We start from the raw sequence: 14,410 nt of genomic DNA on the forward strand, positions 1-14,410 counted from the left end.
TCACCATGGCTGCTGTGTATATATCTGATTTGAGTGAGAGAGTACAGTAGGCAGAGAAATGCATGAAGAAGTTGTTTCACACATCAAAAAGAGAAATAATGGAAGTTTTAATTTCTTTTATTAAAATATTATTTTATTGGTACATTTTAGTTATAAAATATAATGAAAATTATATCATCATTGGAAATTTGGATCTTTACATAATCTCTCTTGGTTCTTATTTTTAACCCTTCCCCTGCCCTCCCTTCAACCCCTCCGTCCCTCCCTATTTACAAAGACTTTGTTTCCATTTTTTCATTTTCTCATATTAATTCCATTCCCTTTGTTCCTTTCCCCTACCCCTGCCCCTTCCCCTTCCCCTTTGCCCCTTTCCTTCCTATTTCACATTATCTATTATACCTTTTAGTCCTTATTTACACTTTCAGTTTCTCACACCAGAGAAACTATTTGGTATTTATTCATGTGTGCCCTGTTTATTTCACTTAAGAATATTGCCTCAATGTGCATCCATTTAGCTATAAATTTCTCTAATTTCTCATTTTTTATGGCTGAGTATTACTCCATTTTATTAAAAAACCCACATTTTTTAATCCAGTCTCCAGTTGATGGGCATTTGGGCTGTTTCCAAGTTTTAGCTATTACAAATTGTGCTGCTATGAATATGGGTACACATGTATCATTGTGTTATGATTCTTTTAATTCTTTGAGGAAGATACCAGCAGGGAAACACCTAGGTCAAATGGGACTTCCAGTCCTAGTTCTTTGAGGTATCTCCATACTGATTTCCACAGGGGTTGCATCAGTCTACACTCCCACTAGCAGTGGAACAGGGTTCCTCTTTCCCCACAGCACCACCAGCATTTGTTATTGGTGGATTTCATGATAGCACCTATTTTTTCTGGAGTGAGGTGGAATCTCAGCGTTGTTTTCATTTGCATCTCTCAAATGACCAGTGATGTTGAGCATTTTTTCATATGTTTATTTGCTGCTTTTACTTCTTTGTCTGAGAAATGTCTGTTCATTTCAGATGCCCATTTTTGGATTGGGTCTTTAAATTGGAGAGGTCTGATTTTTTAAAATTCTTTATAGATTCGAGAAAGTAGTCCTTTGAGGAACAGCATGTGAAGATTTTTTCCCACATTGTGGGTTGTCTCTTCACACTGTTGGTGGTTTCTCTTGCTGTGCAGAAGCTTTTTAATAAGAAGAGTTCCCACTTGTTGATTGTTTGTGCTAGTTCATGGGCAACTGAGGTTTTCTTCATAAAATCTTTTCCTACACCAATGTCTTCAAGAATTCTACCTAACCTCTGTTTCAGCCCATTCAGCATTACTACTTTAATATTTAGATCTTTAATCCATTTCAATTTTAGTTTTCTGCATGGTGAGAGATATAGGTCTAGTTTTAATCTTTGGCAAGTTGAAACCCAATTTTTCCAGCACCATTTATTAAAGAGGCTCGCTTTCCTCCAGTGAGAGTGTTTGGCTCCATTATCAAAGATGAGATGGTTGAGTGTGTCTGGAGTTGTTTCTGCATCTTCTAATCTGTTCCACTGGTCCTCAGGTCTGTTTCTTTGCCAGTACCATTCTGTTTTTATCACAGTAGCTTTGTAGTATAGTTTCAAGTTAGGGATTGTGATACCCCCTGCCATGTCTCTGTTACCTAGAATTGCTTTTGCTACTCTGAGTCTCTTCTTGTTGCAAAAGAATTTTTGGATTGTTTCCTCAAGATCCATGAAGTATGCTGCTGGGATTTCAATTGGGATTGCATTGAATCTATATAGCAGTTTTGGAAGTATGGCCATTTTCACTATATTGATCCTTCCTACCCAGGAGCACGGGATGTCTGTGCATTTTCTTATATCATCTTCAATCTCTCTTTTCAGAGTGCTATAGTTTTCAGAGAAGAGATCTTTGATTTCTTTCATTAGGTTGACTCCTAGGTATTTCATTTTTTTGGATGCTAATGTGAAAGGAATTGTTTGCCCTATTTCTCTCTCAGTGAGTCTGTTGTTCATGTAGAGGAAAGGTATTGATTTTTGTGTGTTGACCTTGTATCCAGCTACTCTACTGAATTTGGTTATTAAGCCTAGGGGACTTTTGGTGGTGTTCTTGGGGTCTTCTATATAGAGTATCATGTCATCTGCAAATGATGACAATTTGATTTCTTCATTTACTAACTTTATTCCTTTTATTTTTTTCTCTTGTCTAATTGCTATGGCTAATGTTTCCAAAACTATATTGAACAAGAGTGGTGATAGTGGACATCCTTGTCTTGTTCCTGATTTGAGTGTGAAGGATTTCAGTTTTTGACCATTTAGTATGATACTGGCTGTTGGTTTTTCATAGATGGCTTTTATCAGATTGAGGTAGAGACCATCTGTTCCATTTTTTTGTAGGGATTTTATCATAAATTTGTGCTTGATTTTGTAAAATGCTTTTTCTGCATCTATTGAGATAATCATGTGGTTTTTGTCCTTTCCTCCATTGATATATTGTATTACATTGATTGATTTGCGTATGTTGAACCATCCCTGCATCACAGGGATGCATCCCACTTGGTCAGGGTGTATGATCTTCTTGATGATCTTCTGCATTCTATTTGCCAGTATCTTATTAAGGATTTCTGTATCTCTGTTCATTAGTGAGATTGGCCTATAGTTCCCTTTTTCGGTTGGGTCTTTCTCTTCTTTGGGAATCAAGGTGATGTTTGCTTGCAGGAATGATTTTGGGAGTATTGCTTCCCTTTCAATTTCATTGAAGAGTATAAACTGTAGTTGCAGTAGTTCCTATCTAAATGTCTTGTAGAATTCAACAGTGAAGCCATCAGGACCTGGACTTTTCTTAGTTGGTTAGTGTTTAATTACATTTTCAATTTCATTGATTGATATTGGGTCGTTTAGAATTTTTAGTTCTTCTTCATTCAACTTTGGTTATTCATACATATCTAGGAATCTGTCCATTTCTTCTGTATTTTCCATCTTATTGGCATATAGTTTCTTGAAGTAGGTATTAATGATCCACTGGATTTCTGCTGGGTTTGTTGTAATTTCACACTTTTCATTCCTAATTGCATGGATTTAGGCTTTTTCTTTCCTTTCCTTTTTCTGATAAGTTTGGCTAAAGGTTTGTTAATTTTGTTTATTCTTTTGAAGAACCAACTCTTGCTTTCATTGATTTTTTGGATTGTTCTCTTAGTCTCCACTGAATTGATTTCTGCCCTGATCTTTATAATTTCCTCCCTTGTATGAGTTTTGAGTTTGTCCTCCTCTTCTTTTTCTAGAAGCTTGAGTTTCAGCATAAGGTTTTTCAATTGGGCTCACTCTTTTTTCCTAATATGTGTATTCATTGCTATGAATTATCCTCATAAGACTGCTTTTATTGTGTTCCATAGATTCTGATCTGTTGTATTGGCATTGTCATTTCATTGAAGGAACTGTCTGATTTCTTCTTTAATTTTCTCTGTGACCCATTGGTTATTCAGAACTGTGTTGTTCAATTTCCATGTGTTTATGAAATTCTTGCGGTTTCTTGTGCTTTGATCTCTGATTTCATCTCACTATGGTCTGATAATATACAGCAGATAACTTCTATTCCTTTGCACTTACTTAAACATGTTCTATGCGTTGGTATGTGGTCTGTTTTGGAGAACGACCTGTGTGCAGCTGAAAAGAATGTGTATTCTGATTTTGTGGGGTGGAACACTCTGTAAACATCTGTTAAGTTCACTTGTTCAAGAGTTCGATTGAGTTCTAGTATTTCATTACTTATTTTTTGTCCAGTTTATCTATCTATTTGTGACAGTGGGGTATTGAGGTCCCCCACTACAATTGTATTAGTGCATATATGACTTTTCATGTCCTTTAGTATTTGTTTTATATAGTTGGGCACACTAGTGTTTGGTGCATAGATATTTATGATTGTCATCTCTTCCTGTTTGATTGTTCCCTTTACAAGGATGTAGTGTACTTCTTTGTCTCTGTTAATCAGTGTTGGTTTGAAATCTACTTGATCTCCAAAGAGGATAGCTACTCCTGCTTTTTTTCAGGTTCCTGTCACATGGAGTATTGATTTCCACCCTTTAATTTTCAGTCTGTGTGTTTCATTTTGAATTAAGTGTGTTTCTTTTATGCAGCATATTGTTGGATTTTGCTTCTTGACCCATTCTGCCAGTCTATTTCTTTTGATTGATGAATTGAGACCATTAACATTGATGGTTATAACTGAAACATGTTGACTTATCATTGTCATGACTTTTTCTTTTTGTTGGATTCTGCCCCTTTACATTTAATTTCTTGTTGCACCTAGTGGGTTCATTCTGCTGGGCTTCCTGGGGTTGTGATCCTCATTGTCTGTTCCTAGGATATTGTCTAAAATTTTTTGGAGTGATGGTTTGGTATTCATGAAGTTCCTAAGGTGCTCTTTGTCATGAAAGTATCTTATTTCTCCATCAATTTTGAAAGATAGTTTTGCAGGGTACATCAATCTGGGTTTGAGGTTGTTTTCCTTTAGGAATTGGAATATGTCACTCCAAGCTCTTCTTGCCTTGATGGTTTTCATTGAGAAGTCTTCTGTGATCCTGATGGGCTTTCCTTTGTATGTGATTTGTTTCTTTTCTCTAACTGCTTGTCAAACTTTGTTCTTGTGTTGAGTTTCTGGAATCTTAACAATGATTTGCCTATGTGTAGACTTTTTTTGATCAAGGCTAACTGGAGTCCTATAAGCCTCACTTATCTGTATGTCAAGTTTTTCTCCCCTCCTTGGATAGTTTTCTGCCATTGCTTCGGTGAACAATTTTTTTTATGCCATCTGCACCCTCTCCTGTTTCTTCATTGACTCCAATCAGTCTTGCATCGTCTAGCAGTTGCTGGATTGATTTTTCATGGTCCCTTACAATTTTGAAGCAATTTTTCTTTTCCTGATCACTAATTCCAATTTTATTTTCCATATCTGAAATTCTGTCCTCACATTGTCTCATTCTGCTGTGTAGACTTTCAATGGAGTTTTTAATCTCCTGGAAATCTGTTTGTGTTTGTTTCCATTTGTTTCCTATGTTGCGATCCCATCATATTCCTCAGCTCCTCTATTTGTTTATCTGTGTCCTCTCTAGATTTATTGATTCTGTCTTGCACTATGGGCATAATCTCTGCTGTTAACTGAGAAATTATTTCTGATTTCATTTTTCCCAGATCCTCTTTTGTTGCCAGTTCAGGGAGTCCAGGTGGTTGAGTATCAAAATGTTCCATCTCCTTCTCTTTTGGAGTTGCTGTAGGTATCTGGAAGTCTGTTTTTGAGACTTTTTTAGGTGTCTTCTCATTTCGACCAGAGGGTGGTGTGTAAGGGAGTTGCTATTGGGCCCCCATGCCTTATCTCCTCTGGGCTGGGAGCGGTGGATTGGCAGCCCGGAAGCCCCTTCCTCTGGGCTGGGACCAGTGGAACAGTGGGTGGGAAGCCTCTACCTCTGGACTGGGACCAGTGGAACAGCAGCTGGGAAGCCCATTCCTCTGGGCTGGGAGTGATTGAAAATTTTAATTTCTTAAGTGGAAGAGGGAATGAAGAAAAGTGAACCAGTTTTGTAGATATACACAAATTAGAATTAGTAGTATCCATTTAGCAATGAAGGAGATATGGGTTGATGGAGAGAAATAGGAAAGCCAGTTTCTGACCTGGAAATTTGAAATAGGAAATTTGGCCAATGACAATGTGATATAGATTTCATTTCCTATTCTTTCTTTCTGGCACATGAAAAGGTGCATCTGGAAATATGCTTGCAGTTAGGACAGACCATGTAACCCTCTTTGACTGATGAAGTATGAATGGAAATGATGCATGGTATCCCTGAGATGAAGCACTGGAACTCCTGTGCTGTGTTCTCCTATTTCTCTTCCTCATTGTCAGAAAGCAGGGAGGCCATATGTTGAGGTGCAGAGCCACAGAATGCAAGTAGCTGGGAACAATTGATGCACCTCCTGGAGGATAGCTACTCTGGATCGTTGCCCGGTCAAGAGAGGACCTTGTTAGAAGTAAACTTTATATGCTGTGCTTTTGAAAGTTTGGTGCTGGAGAATAAGGCTAGGCTAACATATGCTGACATAAAAGGAAAGAGAGAGAGAGAGACAGAGAGAGAGAGAGAGAGAGAGAGAGTTTGGGGACATAAAGAAGTGAAAAATTTCAAAATATAAATTTAGTTTTCGGAGGGTCACACGTTTGAGACAACTGAACAACATTGAAGCAGACATGTCAAATATGTGTAAAGAATTTGAGGCAAAATCTAGAGTAGCGGTGGCAAACCAATGGCATGTGCGTTATTGCGTTTTTCTTTTAAGATGAAAGATGATAATGTAGAGCTGTTTTTTTCTAAAATAAAACTTCAGCTTTTAGATTTAATTGCAGTTTTGGCACTTTGTGATAGATAAGTGGGTTTTGGGTTACAGCTTGGCAATTGGGCTCTAAAATGTTCCCCATCAGTGATCTAGACTAAGGATACAAGGTTTGAAAGATATCATAGTTAATAAGTAGATATAAGCAAATATAATAGCCATTAATCATTAATCACATGAAACATGATTCCTAAACACTGAAACATGGAATGATCTGAGAGTATTCTTCTCGTGATAGTGGTTTTGTTTTTAGTGTTGATGGAAAGCAATGGTATTCTAGTCAATTTTGCCTTTTGCTTTCTTTTTTCTAGTCAATTTTGCCTTTTGCTTTCTTTTTTCTTAAATTCTTTTATTGGTATATTTTAAGTATATAATATGTTTACATTTATCATTGGGTGCTTGTACCTGTATGTGATATATCTTTGTTCTTATTTTTTACCCATTACCTGTGTGCCCTTCACCCCTTCCACCCTTCCCTATTTATATAGACTTTGTTTTCACTTTTTTTTTCTTATAATTTTTCCTTTCCCTTCTTTTCTTTCCCCTTCCCCTACCCCTTTGGACCTTTTCTTCCTATTTCAAAATATCAATTATTCATTTTAATCATTTTAATTCTTATTTACACTTTCAGTTTCTCACACTAGAGAAACTATTTGGTATTTAGTCATGGGTGTTCTATTTATTTCACTTAAGAGTATGGCCTCAATGTGCATCCATTTAGCTATATACATCTCCAATTTCTTGTTCTTTATGGCTGAGTAGTACTCCATTTTATAAAAAAAAAAAACCCACATCTTCTTTATCCAGTTTCCAGCTGATGGGCATTTGGGCTGTTTCCAAGTTTTAGCTATTACAAACTGTGCTGCTATGAACATGGGTGCACATATATCACTGTGGCATGATTCTTTTAATTTTGGGGGGAAGATACCCTGTGCCCTTTGCTTTTAAAATCATATTTACAATTAAGTCAATCTCAATATACTCTATATTCTAAGGCTACTTCCTAATATGGTAAGGCATCAGGGTGTCCTGCTTGAATAGTAGAGGGGCCAACTTCAACCTCATAAAAGAAAAAAACTCCAAGTAATTAGGTTAAAAATTTGTGACTAGTTTCTATCTCCCTTGAAGTGATATCTCAAATTTAAATTAGAAGTTATTTTGAAAAATTGCTAAAGAAGACCCTTTGGGTACACAAATGTACAATAAACAAACAGATTATTGTCGATAGCTGTGAAGCAATCTCAATGTCACCATTTCAGACTCAGAAGCTATGGTGGCCATTTGGTATTGCAGGTTGTATATGACTGAAGCAGACTTCATACTGCTGCAGATTCTGTTGCTTTTGGGGGACAGAATCTGAATGAATCTGACATGAGTTCAGCCTGCACTGGACTGTTGTCATCTTACTCTGGTGATGTATGTACCCTAGTGTAACAGTTAGTTGTTAAATGCCTACTTCAAGACTCTGAGTTCAGTAGCAAAATGTTCAGGCCTGAGGCTTGTGTGCTGTAAGAGAGGTAGAAACAAGTAAGTAGATTGAGCTTGGCTTAGTCCAAGGTTGTCTAAACTATTGACATTCTCCACACCAATAGCCTATGTGTGGGAAACATATTGAACTGATATATTGATTGTTTCATCCATAAACTGAGTTATTAAAGGATCAAGGGGCCTCTAGAGGGAGTGCTTGAAAGATATAGTGGTTCTGCTTTGTTCTAAGCCTCAGATAGTCTCTTCTCAGCTTTAAATGAGATTATGTAAGGTGCATTATTTATTTCCCTCTATATTGTGGTAAAGTATGTGTTCATTTATTTTGGTTTTGGTCTTAGAGATTTGAAATATTGTGCAGAGTTATTAGTTATTAGTCTTTATCTTCTATCTTTTTGTAATAGTGAAAACAGTTCCCTCCCTTCTCTTTGTCTTGGTGTTCACTTCAGCAGCTGCTCAAGACTCACCCTTTTTAGTCAGCTGTGCATTCTGTCTTGTGGTGAAGGAAAGGACTTGGGACATACCCTCTCTGCCATGGCCTGGCAAAGAGTCTACTTTCGGTGAGATGTGGGGGCCTGTGCGTGTCTGGACCATCATCCATTCCCACCCACACACATCCAGGTTTTCACTGCATTTTCCTCATTTTGCGCTGATTGAACATCATCATGTTGGAATGGGTGCTACCATCATTTCCAGGAGAAAATGGAATATGAACACCCTGAGGAAACCTACTCATGAATACAAACTCTTCTCTTCTATAAAGGGAAGGAGTATGATTACTGAATATTAACAGCTCATTGGAGATTAGAATTTAAGATGAGACAAGATCTTCTTAATGCATTTATTATCTGAAAGTGAATGATAGGAAGAGGAGGGGCAAGGCAGTGAAATGATTTAGTGTGGAAAATGACATATACTGCCTGCCTATTATGTATCTGGTAAGAAGCTTTTCAACTGCTACATTTTCAATTTAACAACTCTCAATATATGAACAAAATTATACCGCTGTTAAAAGCCCCTATCACTAATAAATGGGTGAATAATAAAGTTAGGTCATTTGGTCATAGTGTTTCTTGAGTCATAGACAGGAAGTCTACTATCCACATGTTGGTTTTGAGGTAATTTAAAATCATAATTAACCCCATCATGCCTTATCAGTATCAAAAGAGTTCTAAGAATAAAAGGCATGGTGGGATGGAAAGTGGAGATCATTTTTATAAATTAAAATGGATGAGGAAGTGGATAACTATGTACAAGTGTATGGCATGACTCATATTTCTAAAAGAGTGAATTCAAAGGACAGATCACAATTATGAAATGTGTGAAGGTCTTGTGCCTGTACCATTGAAATTAATAGGCAAAAGATGAGGGAAAGTGAAAAAAAATGGAACCTGTCTTGAGTGAGTGACTCCAGTAGACACTTTTCAACTGACTCCATCTCATTCTATAGAAGTGAAATCATGCTTTCTGAGAACAATATGAGACTAGTTTAATTTTTCAAAAGTTTACTTCCCAGGTGATTCTGATCTGCAGCTATTGTGAAAACCACTGGATTGGAAGTCCTGAAGTGAGACTATAGATTTGCAAAAGAAAAGGCTTGTAAGCATTTAGAGTTGATAAATTTAGGGTTGCAAACCAAGTGGTCATTCCTCAGGCTCAAAGTCCATTCAAATGTGGATGTTAGAACCAGTCAGTAGGTGGGAAATTCTGATACCAAGGATGGAGAAGCTGTAGCTAAGGTTCCCATTAGACATTTCCTTCCAGAAATTCCATCAGAAAGTCAAACAACAAATTCCAAACTGAGCTCATTTTTTCCCCTAAATTGTTTCTGCTAAGATAATGTTACTATCCAGTCATTCATGCAAGAAATCTGAAACTCATCATAGGCAACCTCTATTCTTTTACCGTCATGCTCACAGACATTTCATAAGTATCACCACTCTACTAGCCCTTGTCTTTAACTCTGTATTCCAGAACCACTTCTCAAGGGCAAGACCTCATTGTCTTTGTCCAGACCATTCCCACAGTTTCCTCACCTATCTCTCATCCTCCAAGGTCACTGTAATCCAGTCCATTCTCTAGTTTGCTATCACAATGATCTCTCAAAAAATGTCATTCTGACATATCTTTGTCTTTTTATGAATTTGTAATAACTTCCTGCCTTGCTGAGGAAGTTAAAGACCTGATAATTTTACTAGGATGTCATGGAATGGGAGAAGAGTAGGGCTCCAAAGGAAACCATGTGCTATTACAACCAAAATGAGTCATTGAGAGAACAAAAGCAATTGATTTTTCTTCCCTTTTTGTTTTTAAAAACTAAGTTCTCTCTTAGTATGTCCTTGTTATTCAAGTTTCAAAATTATCTGGCCTTTATTAGCTTTTCAAATATGCTCTGTGTTATACAGATATCCCCTGTTTAATGACTGCGTTCATTCCACGGACCAGGTTGTTAAGTGGGTTGGTCACTAAATGAGGAGTTATATATAGTATGTACATTATAATATTCAGAACAAAGAAGTGCTCAAAGGAAACTCCAACTTTGTGATTTTGCTTTTATTTGTATCACTCTTACATCACTTTGTACTTTATACAATCTTAGATTACCCTTACATGCAGTACTGTAATGTATTACAGAACATAAAACTACAGTTCTGTACTGTACAGTATAATCAGCAAGAATTACAGTACTGTATAAACAAGATATAGTGTTAAAGAAAAAGGTATTGAGACTCTATAAACAAGATATGTAGAAGTCTACCAAAAAAAAAAAAGAAAAGAAAAGATGGGATGGAAGTCTGAGCTGTGAGTTATAAATCTGAATGGCCATTGAACAGGGAGGTCATTAAATGAGGAATATCTGTATTCTAGTTTTCAGTCCACAAATTACGTCTCCTTTTGCATGGCAAATATCCTACTTATTTATCAAGACACAACTGAGATACCATTTCCTCAGTGTTGTCTTCTTTAATTACATCAGCAGGCACAGCACACTCCTTCCTTTATGCTTATGTTAAACCCTTTATATAACCCCTAATAAGTCTATGGAAGGTCATTTCGGTGATTTCTTTACATATTGTCTTCCTTGGATACACTAGGTTGGAATTTAAGGTTTACTATCAGGTTTCATTAATCTGTGTATGTTCAGAATGCAGCACCGTATTTAGAATTCAACATATGAGTTATGAGTAAAAGAATGAATGAATAAAACTGACTCTCCTCAAAATGTTATATGCTGGAAGTGTGGTGAAAATGAGACAGCAGTCCTATTCCTTACTTTCAAGTTCCTCTTGTGAAATAAAGCACTAATTAAAAATTTTACTAGCTCTAGAAATAATGACATTCCATTCCCCATTGTGGCCTGTTTAGAGACCAAATCTGCATTAACTGGTAAATTTCCACAGAAGAGCACAGTTTCACTTGTGTATTTGTACAAGGCACAGCTGATCAGTGAAAACTCCCATTATCCTTCCTTAGCCCTCTATCTCTGCCTCTCATCCGCCTCCAGTCTCCTTCCACCTCAGGATATCCCTGGGTTGGAAAAGGTCATGGAAACATTATCCATGTCATAGGATCTCATCCAGCTTCAGATAAGAGGGCCAGGTGAGTATTTAGACAGGCAGGATGGGGCAGGGACTTCACTGAGCTCCTTGTCACACACTTTGCAAATGACTTTGCTTAGTCATGTGAGCCTCAGTCATTCGATTGTGACAGTTAAAATACAGACAGTTGTTACCATTTGTGCCATTATAGACTGCAAGATCTTGAGATTATACACATATTCACTGATGCACAATATGCACATGTATAATACAGACATACATGTGTGTATACATGGATATATATATATATATATATAATATATATCATAATGTGTAAACTCCAGCAGCTTAATCCTAAAAGAAATTCTCTTGCAGTCAAAAAATGATTTAGTCTTATTCAAATCCTCTATTACAAATGTCAATTATCCCTGTAGAGTAGAAATTAGAAAGTGGTTTCAAATAATAAATTGATGGGCCAATGTGTGAGGCAAGAACACTTTGCTTTTATCTGTTCTACTGTTGACCTTTTCTGACCATCCCCATCAGTTCTTCCTGTCTCATGAGACCCTTCTAGATCTTTGCTCAAGGTGAGGGATCTTACCCTGAAGTCTCAAATGTGAGTTAATATTACTTGAATTTCCCCACCAAGGAACACTTAGTACCTAAGGAAATTTTTGCAAAATCTATAATTCAAAGCAGTAAATCTAATGAAAGAATCGAAGCCAACCAGATAAACTATTTTCATTAAACTTACTTTCCTTTTGTCTCTCTCCTGATACTTTGCTCTACACAGTATACCCCCTCGAAGTCACAGTTCAGAGTCTGTGGCCTCAGTCATTTGAGGATTTTCCTTAGCACCTAACTAATAATTGTTCACAGAAGCCCCTGCAATTTCTCAGAAACCAGAAATATCCTTCACAATTTTGGGGGGCGGGGAGGCGGGAGGTTTGCAAGTAGCCAATCTAGAGCATTATTCAGTTCTCCTTGCTGCTGATTGGCTGCTGCCCTGTAACCCCTCTCTGCAGATGCACCAGCATTCCAGCATCATAACAGGTTGCTGTACTGAAAGTAGCTAACTTGAGGGTTCTCAGTTTTGCTCTTCTTAAAGCCTTAAGATCCCCAAGATGACACCAAAATGCCCTGCAACTTCTAAGGCTTTATTAATATAGTATTTTATTAAATTAAATAACTGCAGGAGACATAAAATATTTAGTGTTTCAACTATAAAAATAGGCATTTATAGGCATTTTTCTGACCATATCTGAAATTTGCAATTTTTCACAATTTGTGGGTGCTCTAGGAATGTAACCCCTGTGAATTTCAGGGGTCATTGTGTTACAAGAGAGACAAACTAAAAAATACAGATCAGGGAAAGGTGCTGGTGGAACAAAATGGAATGTTTTTCGAGTTCACACTTTACATATTTAACTGCACCTGAAAACCGACAATTAGAAACACATCTAGAACTGCCACAGGTCCATTTTCACAATATCTAGCTAAGATTGTTTTTTTTTTTTGGTCAGGAAGTTTGATTAACTTTATTCTTCTCAAGGAAGAATCAGAAAGCTGATTTCATTGATCTTTGTGTGATGGAAGTAGAGGAAACAATCACTAGAAGAGGGGCAGCCATGCTTTCTTCTCCTCTAACATACAAGGAGAGTGGTCAGTGGTGCTGTGAGTCCTAACTTTTTTGTCATATGTGTACTCAGAATGCTTGAGGAAACACCCCTAGTGGATATATGCAGCTGTCCTTAGTTACTATTTCACTGCAGTCACTTACTGGAAGTCTATCTAATAAAACTGCATGTAAATCTCTGGTACAAATAGGGTAAAAATTTCATTTTTTCCTGATTTCCTATTAGGTCTTTTTAAAAATTGGCATGTTTAATAAGGGTTCTTCACAATGATATTATCACCTTAATTGTTCAGATGATTTTTTTTTTTGTTGAAAAACATTTTCTGAGTTCTCTCATGGGTATTCCAGGATGCTTAGCAGTACCCTATTCTCTAACCAGTAAATGCCATAGCTGGGACAATAAAATTATCTCTTGACATTTCTTAACTCCAGGGCAAAATCCCCTCACCTAATGGAATATAATAGTTGAACTTGTGTTAAATATGTCATTTACAGCATGAAGCTGCCTTGCAGGGGCAAGCATTTTTAAATGCTTTTTAGTTTAGAGAGGGAAAGTTAGGTAAAGCAAGATAGGATAATTAGTAGATATACTGACCATGCACTGATAAACTGAAGCCCTTATAAGCAAGTGAAGTGCTGTAAGCAAATGAACTGAGAAACTGTTGTCAAGCTCTCTGACTACAGAGCTCCTATTATTACCATGGTGCTTAGACTGTGAGGATGTGGGTATCAGAGATTATCCAGGTACTGTGAGAGTGTGACTTATATACCAACTTTTTGAGGCATTGTTTCAAGGCTGCTTCTGAAAAGCTCCAAGACATTTGTCCAGCCAATGATTTTTTTGGATGTGATCCCTCAAAATACAGGCAACAAAATAAAAAACAGACAAATGGGACTACGTTAAATTGAAATCTTTTGCACATCAAAGGAAACAATCAATAAAGTGGAGAGAAAACCTACAAAATGGGAGAAAACATTTGCAAACCATATATTTGGTAAGGGATTAATATAAAAACATACAAAGAACTAAAACAACTCAACAGCAAGAAAATAATCCTTATTACAAATGGACAAAAGACATGAATAGACTTTTCCCAAAAGACAACATGCAAATGGCCAACAAATATATAAAACAATGTTCAACATTACTAATCATCAGGAGAATGCAAATTAAAAATATTATTACTGGCCCTGCCCACACTACGGTGAGGTTCCAGGCACGGATTGGAGCCGCCCCATCCGGCGCTCTGCTCAGCATGACCAACAAGCTCAAGTTGGGGAGGTAAGCAGCATGAAGCCCCCGGCTCCATTCCAGGCCCCTCCCATGCCATGGTGAGGTCCCAGCTGCGGCTTGGAGTCCCTGACCCATCTGGC

This window comes from Heterocephalus glaber, unplaced genomic scaffold (genome assembly GCF_053883595.1).
Source record: "Heterocephalus glaber isolate CG9 unplaced genomic scaffold, H.glaber_assembly_v1.0 deba00001610, whole genome shotgun sequence".
NCBI classification, from domain to species: domain Eukaryota; kingdom Metazoa; phylum Chordata; class Mammalia; order Rodentia; family Bathyergidae; genus Heterocephalus; species Heterocephalus glaber.